General features: G+C 39.6%; 1 protein-coding gene across 4 annotated transcripts in view; it reads left to right on the plus strand.

The window, feature by feature from the left end:
- Positions 1-14,048, plus strand: part of PHKA1 (phosphorylase kinase regulatory subunit alpha 1) — a 254,836-nt gene that overhangs the window by 34,836 nt on the left and 205,952 nt on the right. The gene's annotated exons all lie outside the window — the stretch shown is intronic.

The raw sequence follows: 14,048 nt of genomic DNA on the forward strand, positions 1-14,048 counted from the left end.
ATCTCCTCCTCTCTATCTTCCCTTCAGTTCTCTATTTCTCTCTGTCCTATCCAACAATGACCAAATCAATAACAACAATAATAACTACAACAATAAAATAAGGGCAACACAAGGGAATAAATAAACAAATAAATAAAATATTTAAAAATAAATAAAAAAGAATATCACAGTCAAACTGGCATAGTCTCAATAGCAAAAAACATTAAAATAGAGTAAAAGTAAAGAGAAGTTTTTAAATAACATGTTTACCTCCTGTGCATAGAGGAGAGACACAAGAAAGCTGAGTATCTCACCATATGATCTTAGATGCTATCTTTAAATAATGTAGCTACTGCAGAGAACTTTGGAAAGGAGAAGGGAAGGTCATTTAAGAAGATCACTCAAAAGAAAAAAAGCAAAATAAAACAAAAGCATATCATTTTAAATTTTGACTTATGACTTATCCAGATTTTCTTTTTTTTAAGATTTTTGTTAGTGATTTAATAATGGTTAATAAGATTGTAAGGTAAAAGGGTATCATTCCATACAGTTCCCACCCCCACAGTTCCATCCACTCCATTGGAGGTTTGCCTATTCTTGATCTCTCTAGGAGCATGGACCAAAATTCTTTATGGGGAACAGAAAGGGGAGGTTCTGACTTCTGTAATTGCTTCTCCAGTGGACATAGACATTGGCAAGTCAGTCCATACCCCCAGCCTATTTCTGTCTTTCCCTAGTTGGGTAGGGCTCTGAAGAGCTGAGACTTTGGGACACACTGATGAGGTCATCTGCCCAGGAACTTCAGGATGGAGTCATGGTAGCAACTTTATGGCTGAAAGACGGTAAAATATAAAGCAGGACAAATTACTTAATAATCAGGAACCCAAAGGTTGGAAAGGAGCAGATGAAACTAGGGATTTTCATGTGGGAAGAAGCTAGGAAGTCTATTTTAAGTATGTTCCAAGGGGTCTATGACTCTAGTAATTTTTGCCTGAGCCTAATATCTGACATGCAAGTGGATTAAAAATATTGTCTGAAAAGATGCTGTCAGAGTTGAGAACAGGGTTAGAAATCTGGATTAGGACAGAAAGTAGCTCCCAAACATAAAGTATATGAATACCATTAGCTATTTACCCTATAGATCTGACCTCAGGCCCATGTCTATTCATATTTAGTACAGGAGCCTGTGTAATTTCTGCATCTCTGTCAGTCCGAGCTCATGATCAATGGTCACAGCTAGGAATATTCTAGGCTGCACTCATTTCAGGACTGTTGTTAAAATTCGTAGGCTCTTGCTGGCCCGGCTAGCTTCACGGGCGGGTAACAGAGATGACCAGAGACATACGGCTGGGCAGGGAAGCTGTATTTCTTTATTCAGGAGCAACGATTCATAAACTAAGACAAACTAATCACCAAACAGAACTCTGCTGTCTCTTTGCGGCGGCGCAAGCACTCTCTCTTACTCTGGAACTCAGGAATGCTCTCCAACTCTGTCACTCTGGAACTCTCGAACTCTGGAACTCTGGAACTTTCTCTTACTCTGTAACTCAGGAACTCTCTCCAACTCTCGAACTCTGGCGGGGTTCCTTCGGGGCGGGGCCAAGCAGGCCGGCGAAACTAACTGGACTGATCCAATTCTCTTGGTGGGGGAGAACTACCCAATGTAAAGAATACAACAATTCCCCCTTTTCTTTTTAACTAAATGTCTATAGTATCAAGGGTGTGGTGTGAACAGAAACATATATCATACAGGCATTTTCAAAAAAGAAACTGGCACAAACATGGAGAAACATGTAAGCAAGTAACAAGAACCAGTGTGCTGCCAAGGGAAGGCCTGAGGGGGCCGGCCATTTTTTGCCTCTGTGGGCAAAACTTTATCAGCTTAAAAAAAACATTTCTTGCCTCTGGGGGGCGTACTTGCCTTGACGGGCATTTGCATGGGGGCGGGGAACGGCCTAGAGTCTCAAAGGCAGCTGGCTGCAATTTACTTACTATGAAACAAAACTTGTTATTAGCATATTTCTAATAGAGAAGGAATTTGAGACTTTTATATATCAACAACGTCTTTTAACCTTTTGTTACACCCATTCAAGATGGAGTCAGGAAAGGAAACTTCAGTCATGAGAATAATTAGCATAGCCATTGTGCGATCTACCATTTCTAATAGAGAAGGTAATGGAGAGTTTTACACATCAACAAGTCTATTTAACCTTTTGTTTAGACCAACTTAGTTAAAATATATTGATTGTTAACTAATTTTTACCTCAGACTTTAAATGTAAGTTAATTTTATCTTTATGAGAATTACGTTGAAAACCTTTTTCATTTAACTTTGTCTAGTAAGAATTTAGCCTTAAAGTTATTGTTTACCAAACTTTAAACATACACATAAACATGGTCATTAATACACAAGGAGAGAAACTTTTGTTACGAAGACATGTCATTTCAAACACGAATTTAGATATGTACTGTCTTAGTTGTTGGGGGAGGGGGGTTCACCATCCGGAGGTGGCTTCTCGCGCGGCTTCACTTCTAGGAATTGCAGGTTGCGATCTCTGCACAAATCTCTACATACTCCAGCTTGTCTGCCTTCAGACCGGACCGGCAGCTGGAGATCTCGTGTGCCCAGTTTTGGCAGGGAGCCCGGGGGTCCGGGAGGTCCGAGATTGTTCCAGAATTCATAGCAAGAGGGCAGACGGCCAGTTTTGTAGAAGGCGTGGGCCTAGGTGCCCAGGGGTGGCGGCCATGATAGGCCGCCGTGGCCCTGTCCCATGGCCCTGCCATGTCTGCTGCCCTGCTCGCAGTAGCCGAGCAGCGTGGAGGGATCACGCATCCAGTGCCCTGCGCCACGCGGTGGAGAGCTGGCTCCTGTAGGCTGGCCTGCTTGCTGGCATCGGGCTCCTGCGTGGTGGAATCGGGCTCCAGCGTGTTGGCATCGGGCTCCAGCGTGTTGGCATCGGGCTCCAGTGTGCTGGCATCGGGCTCCTGCGTGCTGGCATCGGGCTCCTGTGTGCTGGCGTCAGCCTCCTGCGTGCTGGCGTCGGGCTCTTGGGGCTCTTGTGTGCTGGCGTCGGCCTCCTGCGGGCTGCGGGGCTGTGGGGCTGCGGGCGCGGTGCGCGGGGTTGTCTGGATGCAGCTGGCTGGCTGGCTGTTTAACCAGGTGGAAACAGCAGCTCCGTGCCTCGCCTCCCTCCCGCTGGCTCTTCCCGCTGGCTGTTCTGAGTTCGCCCGAGCGAGTGGAAACCACAGAGTGGTCCAGAGATAAATGTTCCAGAAACAGCAAAACAGTCTCGTGAAGAAAGAGCAGAGGCCTTTGGAGATCTCTTCACAAGCAGAAGAGAAGGCCATAGTGCATAGGTAGCCAAATTGTCTTCACTTATCTGAGAGATGCGCAGGTCAGGTCCACGTGGGCGCCATTTGTTGTTAAAATTCGGCGGCTCTTGCTGGCCAGGCTAGCTTCACGGGTGGGTAACAGAGACGCGGAGACAACAGCTGGGCAGGGAAGCTGAATTTCTTTATTCAGGAACAACGATTTATAAACTAAGACAAACTAATCACCAAACAGAACTCTGCTGTCTCTTTGCGGCGGCGCAAGCACTCTCTCTTACTCTGTAACTCAGGAACTCTCTCTTACTCTCGAACTCTCCAACTCTGGAACTCTGGAACTCTGGCGGGGTTCCTTCGGGGCGGGGCCAAGCAGGCCCGCGAAACTAACTGGACTGATCCAATTCTGTTGGCGGGGGAGATCTAGAACAACCCAATGTAAAACATACAACATAGGACCAATCTTCCTCTAGTGGCAGAGTAAGCTGACCCAGCCTCACTTTGAAGAGTGGGACAGTCCTTACCATTGCTGCTTTATATTGAGGGAAAGGTCCAGAAGAGGCCCACAAGAGGGCTTATGATGATGTTCCTGATGGAAGTGACTAGTGATGGTGGAGAGAGACCTTTTGTGATGAGAGTGGTGAAAAATAAATAAATAAATAAATAAATAAATAAGAGATGGATCTGTTTATAGAACTAGGCCTGTCATTTCTACGTGGGAACTCAAGGATTCTCTGGTTACAGCCCCAGATGATTGTATGGCATGATATTGACCAAAAAGGCCATCATTAAAGTGAACCCGTCCCTTGCCCTTATCCAGCATTTGTAGTCCTTTGTTTATCTGATGCCTTTGAACTTTCTCCCTGTTGTTATATCACTGAAAGACAAATACCTGCAGGCCTGCTTCAATACCTGTGAAGCAAACCCTCTGCAGTTTGGGGAGCTGGGGGCTTGAACTGGGATCCTTAACCTGGTACACCACTGCTGGCCCTAAACCTCTCCTCATTTTTGGATGGGGGGTCAAGTTTTGTTTGTTTTGTTGTTGTTGCTGGGTGTGGTGAGCTCTTTGTATATTGAGTTCTGTCAATATTTTCCTCTAAGTATTTGATAGTTTCTAGTCTAACATCCAAGTCCTTGATCCACTTGGAATTTATTTTTGTTTCTGGTGAAATGCAATTGTTCAGTTTCATTCTTTTGCAAGTTTGTTTTTTTAATTTTTAAATTATCTTTATTTGGATAAAATTATATTTATTGGCTAAAGACAGCCAGAAATCAAGACGGACAGATGTGATAGGGAGAGAGACAGAGAGACACTTACAGCATTGTTTCACCACTAGCAAAGCTTTCCTCCTGCAGGTGGTGACAGAGGACTCGAAACTGGGCCCTTGCGCATTGTAACATGTGCACTCAACGAGGTGCACCACCATCTGGCCCCTCTTTGCACTTTTCAACCCATGTTTCCCAACTCCATTTATTAAAGAGCTCTCCTTTCTCCATTTAATAGTTCTTTTTTCTTTTTTAAAATTTCTTTACTGGGGGATTAATGTTTTACAGTCGACAGTAAATACAATAGTTTGCATATGCATAACATTTCTCAGTTTTCCACACAACAGTACAACCCCCCACTAGATCCTTTGTCATCCTGATTCAGGACCTGACCTCTCCCCCCTCCCACACACACACCCCAGAATCTTTTACTTTGGTGCAATATACCAACTCCAGTCCAAATTCTGCTTAGTGCTCTATTTAATAGTTTGGGGCCCCTTGTCAAAAACTATATATGATTAAGTGTGGGCACTTATTTCTGGACTCTCAGTTTTGTTCCACTGGTCAATGTGTCTACTTTTGTTCCAGTACCAGACTGTTTTGATTACAGTGCCCCTATAATATAGTCTGAGACCTGGGAGTGTGATGCCTCCGATTCTGTTTTTTTTTTTTTTTTTTCAAGATTGCTTTGGCAAGTCTCAGTATTTTTCTGGTTCCAGATAAATGTTTGTAGTTTTTTTTCCTATTCTTTAAAAAAAAATGGTGGGACCTTGATGGAGAGTCCATTAAATTTGTATATGACTCTGGGTAGAATAACCATTTTGATGATTTTCTCATTGGGGGGGATGTTTCTATTTAAACATCTTTCTTTTTTTCATTGAGGTAGATAATGCTTTAATTTTTTAATTTTCTTTGCTTTTTATAATATATTTTACCCGAGTACTGCTCAATTCTGGCTTATGGTGGTGCTAAGGATTTAATCTGGATCTTTTGGTGCCTCAGGCATGAAAAGCTCTTTGTGTAACCATTGTGCTGTCTCCCCAGCCCATAGTTAATGCTTAACAGTACAGTTATTATCACATGTTAATTATTATGCATCAGGCCCCTAAAGTGCTTTTCCACCCTTCCTCTACCCTTCTTGCCCAGAGTTTCTTGCTTTCATGCAGTATACTACACCCAGTTCACATTTTACCTTTTTTCTCCCTCCCTGTCCCTATTTATTAGGTTCAACTTATAAGTGAGATAATTCAGTATTTGTTCTTCTGTTTTTAGTTGTCTAATTTAACATGATCTTTTCAAGTTCCATCCAAGATGATGCAAAAGAAATGACTTTATCATTTTAATAGCTGAATTCCATCATGTATATATACCAGGTTTCTTTTGTTGTTGTTGTTGTTGTTGTTGTTGTTGTTGTTGTTGTTACTCATCTGTCTTTGGACATCTGGTTTACTTCCAAGTTTCTGAGATTATGATTTGTACTGCTTTGAACATAAATCTCTTCTGATGGGTGTTTTTTTTGGGGGGGATTAGTGGTTTACAGTTGACAGTAAATACAATTGTTTGTACATTTATAACATTTCCCAGTTTTCCACATAACAGTTCAACCTCCACTAAGTCTTCCTCTGCCATCATTTTCCCGGAACTGAACTCTTCCCTTACCCCCTGGCTACACTCCAGTCTTTTACTTTGGTGCAGTATACCAATTCCAGTCTGAGTTCTGCTTTGGATTTCCCCTTCTGATCTTGTTTTTAAACTTCTATGAGTGTGATCATCCCATATTCATCCTTCTGTTTCTGAATTATCTCACTTAACATGATTCCTTCAAGCTCCATCCAAGATGATGTGAAGAAGGTGAATTCACCATTTTTAATAGCTGCATAGTATTCCATTGTGTATATAGACTACAACTTACTCAGCCACTCATCTCTTGTTGGACACCTGGGTTGCTTCCAGGTTTTAGGTATTACAAATTGTGCTGCTATGAACATAGGTATACATAGATCTTTTTGGATGGGTATGTTTGGTTCCTTAGGCTATATTCCCAGGAGAGGAATTGCAGGGTCATAGGTAGGTCTACTTCTAGCCTTCTGAGAGTTCTCCAGACTGCTCTCCACGGGGATTGAACCAATTAACATTCCCACTAGCAGTGCAGGAGGGTTCCTTTGTCCCCATAACCTCTCCAGCATTTGTTGCTGCTAACTTTTCTGATAAATGACATTCTCACAGGAGTGAAGTAGTATCTTATTGTTGTCTTTATTTGCATTTCTCTAGCAATCAGTGAATTCATTTTTCCATACATTTGTTGGCCTTTTGGATCTCTTCTTTATTGAATATTCTATTCATATCCTCTCCCCAGTTTTGAATGGGGTCATTTCTTGTTGTTGAGTTTGATGAGCTCTTTATATATTTTGGTTCTTAGCCTTTTTTTAGCTGAATATGTGAACTGGATTTATTTTTTAAAATTTTTATTTATAAAAAGGAAACACTGACAAAAACCATATGATAAGAGGGTACACCTCTATACAGTTCCACCACCAGGACTCCATATCCCATCCCCTCCCTTGATAATTTTTCTATTCTTTATCCCTCTGGGAGTATGGACCCAGGGTCATTATGGGGTGCAGAAGGTGGAAGGTCTGGCTTCTGTAATTGCTTCCCCGCTGAACGTGGACATTGACAGGTCAATCCATACTCCCAGCCTTTATCTCTTTCCGTAGTGGAGCAGAGCTCTGGAGAAGCGGGGCTCCAGGACAGTCTGCCCTGGTGGGGTCGTCTGCCCAGGGAAATAAGGTTGTCATAATCTTAGCATCATTCTTAGCCTTTTGTTTAATATATGGAATGTAAAGATTTCCCTTTCTGTAAGGAACCTCTTCATTTGAGTGGTGGTTTCTTTTTCTGTGCAGAAGTTTTTTTTTTTTAATTTGATGTAGTTTCATTGGTTTATTTTTGTTTTAGTCTTATTTGTAATTGGATTTGTATCATTTAATATGCCTTTAAAATTACATGGAAAATAGTTCCACCACTATTTTCCTCTGGGTAGCATGGTCATTTTGATTGTGTTAATTCTTCCTATTCATGAAGATAAAATATCTTTCCATTTCTTTATATCTCTGTTTCCTTGGAAAATAACTGTTTTTAGTGTATAATCCCTTCACTTTTTAAATTGTATTCCGAAATATTTGATTTTTTTTTTTTACTGTTATAGTAAGAGGAATTATAAAAGGGTACACAATATGGCTTATGATGATGTTCCTGATGGAAATGGAGAGAAGGATCCATTAAGGGTCTAGGCCCATCATATTAGTGTGGGAATCCAAGGACTCTCTGACTAGGGCCCCAGATGATGAGGTGGTGTGATATTGACCAAAAGGGCCCTTATCCAACTTTTGTAGTCCTCTCTTTATCTGATGACCTTAGACCTTCTCATTGAATATCATTTGTTGAACTGAAGCAGAATTAAGTTTTTGGGATCTGTCATCTTTGGGCCTTTTTGCTAAGTTGCCAAGCTAATTTGGTCTAAGCTTTATTGATTAGAGAATTTATGATGCCTTCTTTAGGCACTTCAACTAGGATTTCAGGTTTATTAGGTCAAAGTCTAATCACCAAGGGCTATTAAGCACTTTAATTTGGGTTATATAATTGTGCCTTGCTTATGGATACATGTACATCTGTACCCAGGACCTTAAATCCCAGCCTAAATCTAGTATCTGTTACTTAGTTAAATGATGTGCCACCTTAGTCCCATGTGTTAGGAAAGATCTCACCAGGTTTGAAGAGTTGTGAGGTTGACTTCTCAGGATCAGTATCTGTGGTTACAGTCTGCAGTAAGAATTCAGTAGTAGCATGATGTGGGATGGCAGCACCAGTAGTGATTTGGTTGAAGTGGACAGACGTGGTATGGCTATAAGAAATCATAGAGAAGAAATATCAAGAAGTATGGACATAGTCCCAGAGGTACCAGGATTAGGAGAAATGAAGATTTTAGAGAGAATGCAAGGAGTTTCTTGTAGTCTTAGAAAGAGTTTAGAATATCAGTAGTTAATTATTAGTAAAACCAGGTTAGTGGGGGGGTGATTTCTATGGTAATCCAATGGTTAGTATCTATATTAATATACTTGACCTCACTATACTTTGTGCTCTTTTAGTGTTATCTGAAAATCGTCGTATTTTAGATGCTAACAGGGCTAAATGGTCTTGATCTGTCTGGCTTAAAGTATGCAGATACATTTTTAGAGCTCCTTGAACAAATTAAGCCTATTGTCAGAGTTTGATCATCTTACAGTTCTAAGATATTAAATGTTAAGGCTAAAGCAAATATTTGTACTTAGGGCTATGATTTAGGCAGTTATAGAACTTGAAGTATTAAGTCTGTCAACCCACATGTCACATAAATAGTGATTTATGAGAATATAAATCAATAGGATTAAAATTTAACACCTTTCCTGCCACCAAAAGTCTGTGCCCAACTCCCTCCTTCAGGTAACCACTATAGCTTTCCACAGTCTAAATATGCATTGCATTGTGTTTGTTTGTTTGTTTCAAGTATGTGTATTCAGTTCTCTAAATTCCACATGAGTGAAACTATCCCGTGGTTTTCCTTTACCTTCTTGCTTATTTCACTAAGCATAATCCCCAAAGATGTAAAATCATCTTTTTATTGCTGAGTAGTACTCCATTGAGTATATGTCCCATAATTTTTTTTTATCCAGTCACCTGTCGAAGGGCATTTTGGTTGCTTCCATATTTTGGCTATTATGTTTAATGCAGCAGTGAACATAGGGATACATATATACCTTCAAATTAGTGTTATTATATCTTTTGGATAAATGCCTAGGAGTGGAATTGCTGGATCACAAGGTATTTCCGTCTGCATTTGCTCAAGGATTTTCTATATTCTCCATAGTAGTTGTACCAGTTTGCATTCCCACCAGCAGTGTAATAGAGCTTTCTCTCCATATTTTCAACACTTATCCTTTCCTGTTTTGTTGATGAAGAACATTCTCATATACAGATGTCCATAATATTCTTGCATAATCCTTTGAATCTCTGCCTCATTTGTTGTAATATCATCTCTTTCATTTCTGAGGAGTTTTACCATAGCATTTTTTTCTTTGTCTCTTAGTGAGTGTAGCTAGTGGTTTATCTATTTTATTTATCCTTTCATAGAACCAGCTCTTGGTTTCATTAATCTTTTTGTTTTCTATTTCATTGATTTCTGCTCTGATTTTAACTATTTTTCCCATCTCCTGCTGACTGTTGGGTCTTTTTGTTGTTTTGCTTCTAGTTGGTTGCGGTGGGTTATTAGATGTTTACTAGTGATTTCTCCTGTTTATTAATGTGGGCCTGTATTGATATGAACTTCCCTCTCAGAACTGCTTTTGCTGCATCCCATAGGGTCTGGTAACTGGTTTCTTTATTTACATCAAGGTAATTCTTAATTTCTTTTTTGATCTCTTCAGTGACCCATTTATTGTTCAGAAGCATATTGTTTAGTCTCCAGGCACTGGGGAAATTTCTTTTCCTTTTTCAGTTGATTTCTAGTTTCATTCCTTTGTGGTATGAGAGGATGTAATTTATAATTTTAATATTTGTATATTTTCAGACTGTCTTTGTGGCCCAGCATATGGTCAATTCTTGTAAATGTTCCATGTGTTCTTGAGAAGAATGTGTATCCATTACTTTGGGGATGGAAAGTTCTGCATATATCTGTTAGATCCATTTTATATGTGGTTTAATTTAAGATTACTATTTCTCTACTGATTTTTAAAAAAATATTTATTCATTCCCTTTTGTTGCCCTTGTTGTTTTATCTATTGATTTTTTGTCCAGATGTTCTGTCTCTTGCTGTGAGTGGTGTGTTTAAATATTATGCTATTATTGTGTTTCTATCAGTGTCTCCTCTGAGTTAAGTAAGCGTTTGTTTTATATATTTGGGTTCTCCTATGTTTGGGGCATATCTATTTATGATGGTTTTATCTTTGTGTTGTATGGTGGTACAACACAGTGATATTTGGCGCCCTCCAGTGGCTCTTTTTGAAATTGCACGTGGGTTTTCTCGGATTTTTTTTTTTTTTTTCATTCCTAGGAGGCATCCACAGGTAACGGAAGAAGTTTGTATTCACATGATGCTGGTTATAGTCAGATTGGGAGGTGATCTCCAGTTCCAGTAAATGCCCACCAGATATCGCACCACTGTAATCTCATGTTCTGACTGTCATTCAAAGGGTTTTAAATACAAAATAGTGTATTCAACTAGAGAGTTATGCCACCTTAAAATACAAGTGCATAAATTCATGATAAATAAATAATCTGTTGTTTATAGATTCTGTCTTCTTTGGAAGTGGTTTGCATGTATTAGTAAATGCTTTTTAAAGTTATTTTTGGTAGACATCACAGACCATTATATTTTTAGATAAAATGTTATAGTTTCATTGCTGATATTAGACACAGTTGAATTAATGCTATGGTATATCACAAAGCTCAAGAGGTATCATATACCTCTTTTACTGAGCATTTGCACATCTATTATCTCCAGCCCATCTCTTATTTGTCTGTAATGTAAGAGGAAGCTCTCAATTGTCACACTTTTGTATGTTTCATTTTTATGGGTTTTTGTTGATTTGCCATTGGTTTGAAATATTATAACATTTTAGGACTTTAGTTTTGCACTTGTGTATACAAATCACTGCACCTACCACCAACATTCTGTATCATCACACCAAAGGAAACCCTCCACTTGCACCCTACTCTCTTCCATTACTTCTGATAACCACTACAGTTTTCACAGAGTGTAAGAGTTGGTTCCATTATTATTACTATTTTCTACAGTTGTTTTTGGTTTAATTTCTTCTAGGTGTTTTTATATCAGTGTTATCAAAGGGTTTAGCACCTTGATTCTTGGTTCATAGCATATCTGAAATTGAAAGGAGGTAGATTTCAGGATTATTTTTGTAGTGCTCACTATTAACATCCTTCTTTTGTGCATTTCATAGGATTCTTTTTAAAAAAATTTTTATTTTTTATATATTTATAAAAAAGAAACATTGACAAAACCATAGGATAAGAGAGGTACAACTCCACACAGTTCCCACCACCAGAACTCTGTATCCCATCCTCTCCTGTTCTTTAACCCTCTGGGAGTATGGACCCTGGGTCATTATAAGGTGCAGAAGGTGGAAGGTCTGGTTTCTGTAGTTGCTTCCCCACTGAATATGGGCATTGACAGGTTGATCCATACTCTCAGCCTGTCTCTCTTTTTCCCTAGTGGAGCAGAGCTCTGGGGAAGCGTGGTTCCAGGACACACTGTTGGGATTGTCTGTCCAGGGAAGTCAGGTTGGTCTCATGGTAGCATCTGGAACCTGGTGGATAAAAAGAGAGTTAACATATAAAGCCAAACAAGTTGTTGACTAATCATGAACCTTAAGGCTGGAATAGAGCAGATGAAGAGTTGGGTGGTCTCCGTTTTGTAGATAGCTGCCAGTGTCTTGCCCTTATTCAGCTTTTACAGCCCTTACTTTGATAAGGTTAGCTTTGGAATGACTGAGGGAAGTGTAATAGGAAGTAGGTGAGGAGGGTATCTAAGTCTAAGTAGAAAATATTTCTGCTATGAACCTAGTCATCCTTCTCCAGTCTTTGCCATAGGAATTTATGGGGACTACCTTTGCCTCCACCACAGTTTTGCCCCAGTGGGCAGGCACATGTTGTAATGGTCCTAGTAACCACTTTTCTGCCTGCGTAACTTCAAGGGGGGAGTTGTGACCCACAATTTTGCTACAGCAGAATTGCAGTAGTCCCTTATGAGTCCCAATGACCACTGTGGTACTCCTATAACCTCCACGCACAAACAGGGAGACCAACCAGTAGTCACTATCTTGCATGGAACTTGAAGGAATCATGTTAAGTGAAATAAACCAAAAAGAGAAGGACAAATACTGGATGATCTCACTTATAAATGGAACATAAGAAACAAGGGCAGAAAAGGAAAATACAAAGTGAACTTTGAGTGTGGTGTATTGCACCAAAGCAAAGAACTGGAGAAGGAGGGTATGCAGAGTGTGAAGAGTGTGAAGGACCTCCAGCATTGGGGGCCCGGTAAATAATGGTGGAAATGGATCTAACTTAAGGGTAAGAGTATTTTCCAGACACCTATAATGGAGAGATGATAAATTGTACTACCAGTGTGTCAAAAACTGTACTGTAAACCATTAAGCCCCCAATAAAATGATAAAGATGTTGGAAGTCACAGATATATCACTGTGAAGGCTGGGTAGGATGGATAGTGTGATGCAGTAAAGGTGAGTCAGGGAGAGTGTAACCGATTACACTATAAAATACAGAGACCACAGCTAAGATTGCCTGGCAAAACCTTAAATCACTGGAAGGTGTTGTTCTGATACCATAAAATTTAAATTTAAACATGGTGTCTTTAAGTAGTGATTCCAACAATATATCTAGCGTTTACCATGACGTTTTTTTTTGTTGTTGTTGTTGTTGTCATTTGTTTCGTTTCACAAATAGTGGAGTAGTACTACAGGTTTCACTCTTCCCTGCCTCTCTTCTTTCCTCTCTTATCTCTCTGTCTCACTTACCCTATATCCAAAAAAATTAAGAAAAAAAAAAAAGGACAAAAGGGAAAATGGTCACTGGAAGTAGTAGAACTGTGCAGGAACTTAGACACAATGATAATCATGATGGCAAAAATAATAATAATAAAGAGAAGCACTTTAGGAAATATTCATAAAGGCACAGAACTGGAAGACTTACCAGAATTCATGATACTCATCATAATGATGCTTATAAGAAATTCCAAACTTTCAACTTAAATGAGAAAAGTTCAAGATACAGTTCATTCTATACCAAGAGAGATTTGCAGGAAATTGTGCCCCACTGTTGACTGGGAAAGTGAACCATGCTTCTTTAGGTATGCAGGAAGACAATCAGCTTCCACATGGCTAGCTCACAGAAGTCTGGGTGCAGGCCCCATATCTCTCAGGTATCAATACTATCAAATTACCTTACTGGTAGTACCTCTCCTCCCCTTACCACATAGTACACAAACTAAAAAGGCAATACAGCTCTGTGGCTACAGCTCCACTTGATGGTTCAACAGTAGTAGTTATAATAAATGTACAAGTTAAGAGACTGTGTCCAAAATAATACTAAGGCTGAGTCCACAGAAAGAATGACTACAGAAGAACTTCCAAGGGTATGCAGAACTGGAGGACTTGCTGGAGAAATAATTTAGAAAAATCACTGTGAAGACAATTCAAAGATCTCAACTTAAAAAAATATGTTTAGACTTGAGATTTAGAATTGAGAGATTTTTTCTCATTAAGGCAATAGAAAACATACAGGAAAAATTCCAAACAGACTCATAGGGTGTGAAGGGTACTGAATGCACATCATATTAATGGCAAGTATAAGAAGTATAGTCAATGTTACAGAAGAGAAACTGTAAGAACTCAAGTGTATAAGGAGTGC

The sequence above is a fragment of the Erinaceus europaeus genome, chromosome X (genome assembly GCF_950295315.1).
Source record: "Erinaceus europaeus chromosome X, mEriEur2.1, whole genome shotgun sequence".
Lineage (NCBI taxonomy): Eukaryota > Metazoa > Chordata > Mammalia > Eulipotyphla > Erinaceidae > Erinaceus > Erinaceus europaeus.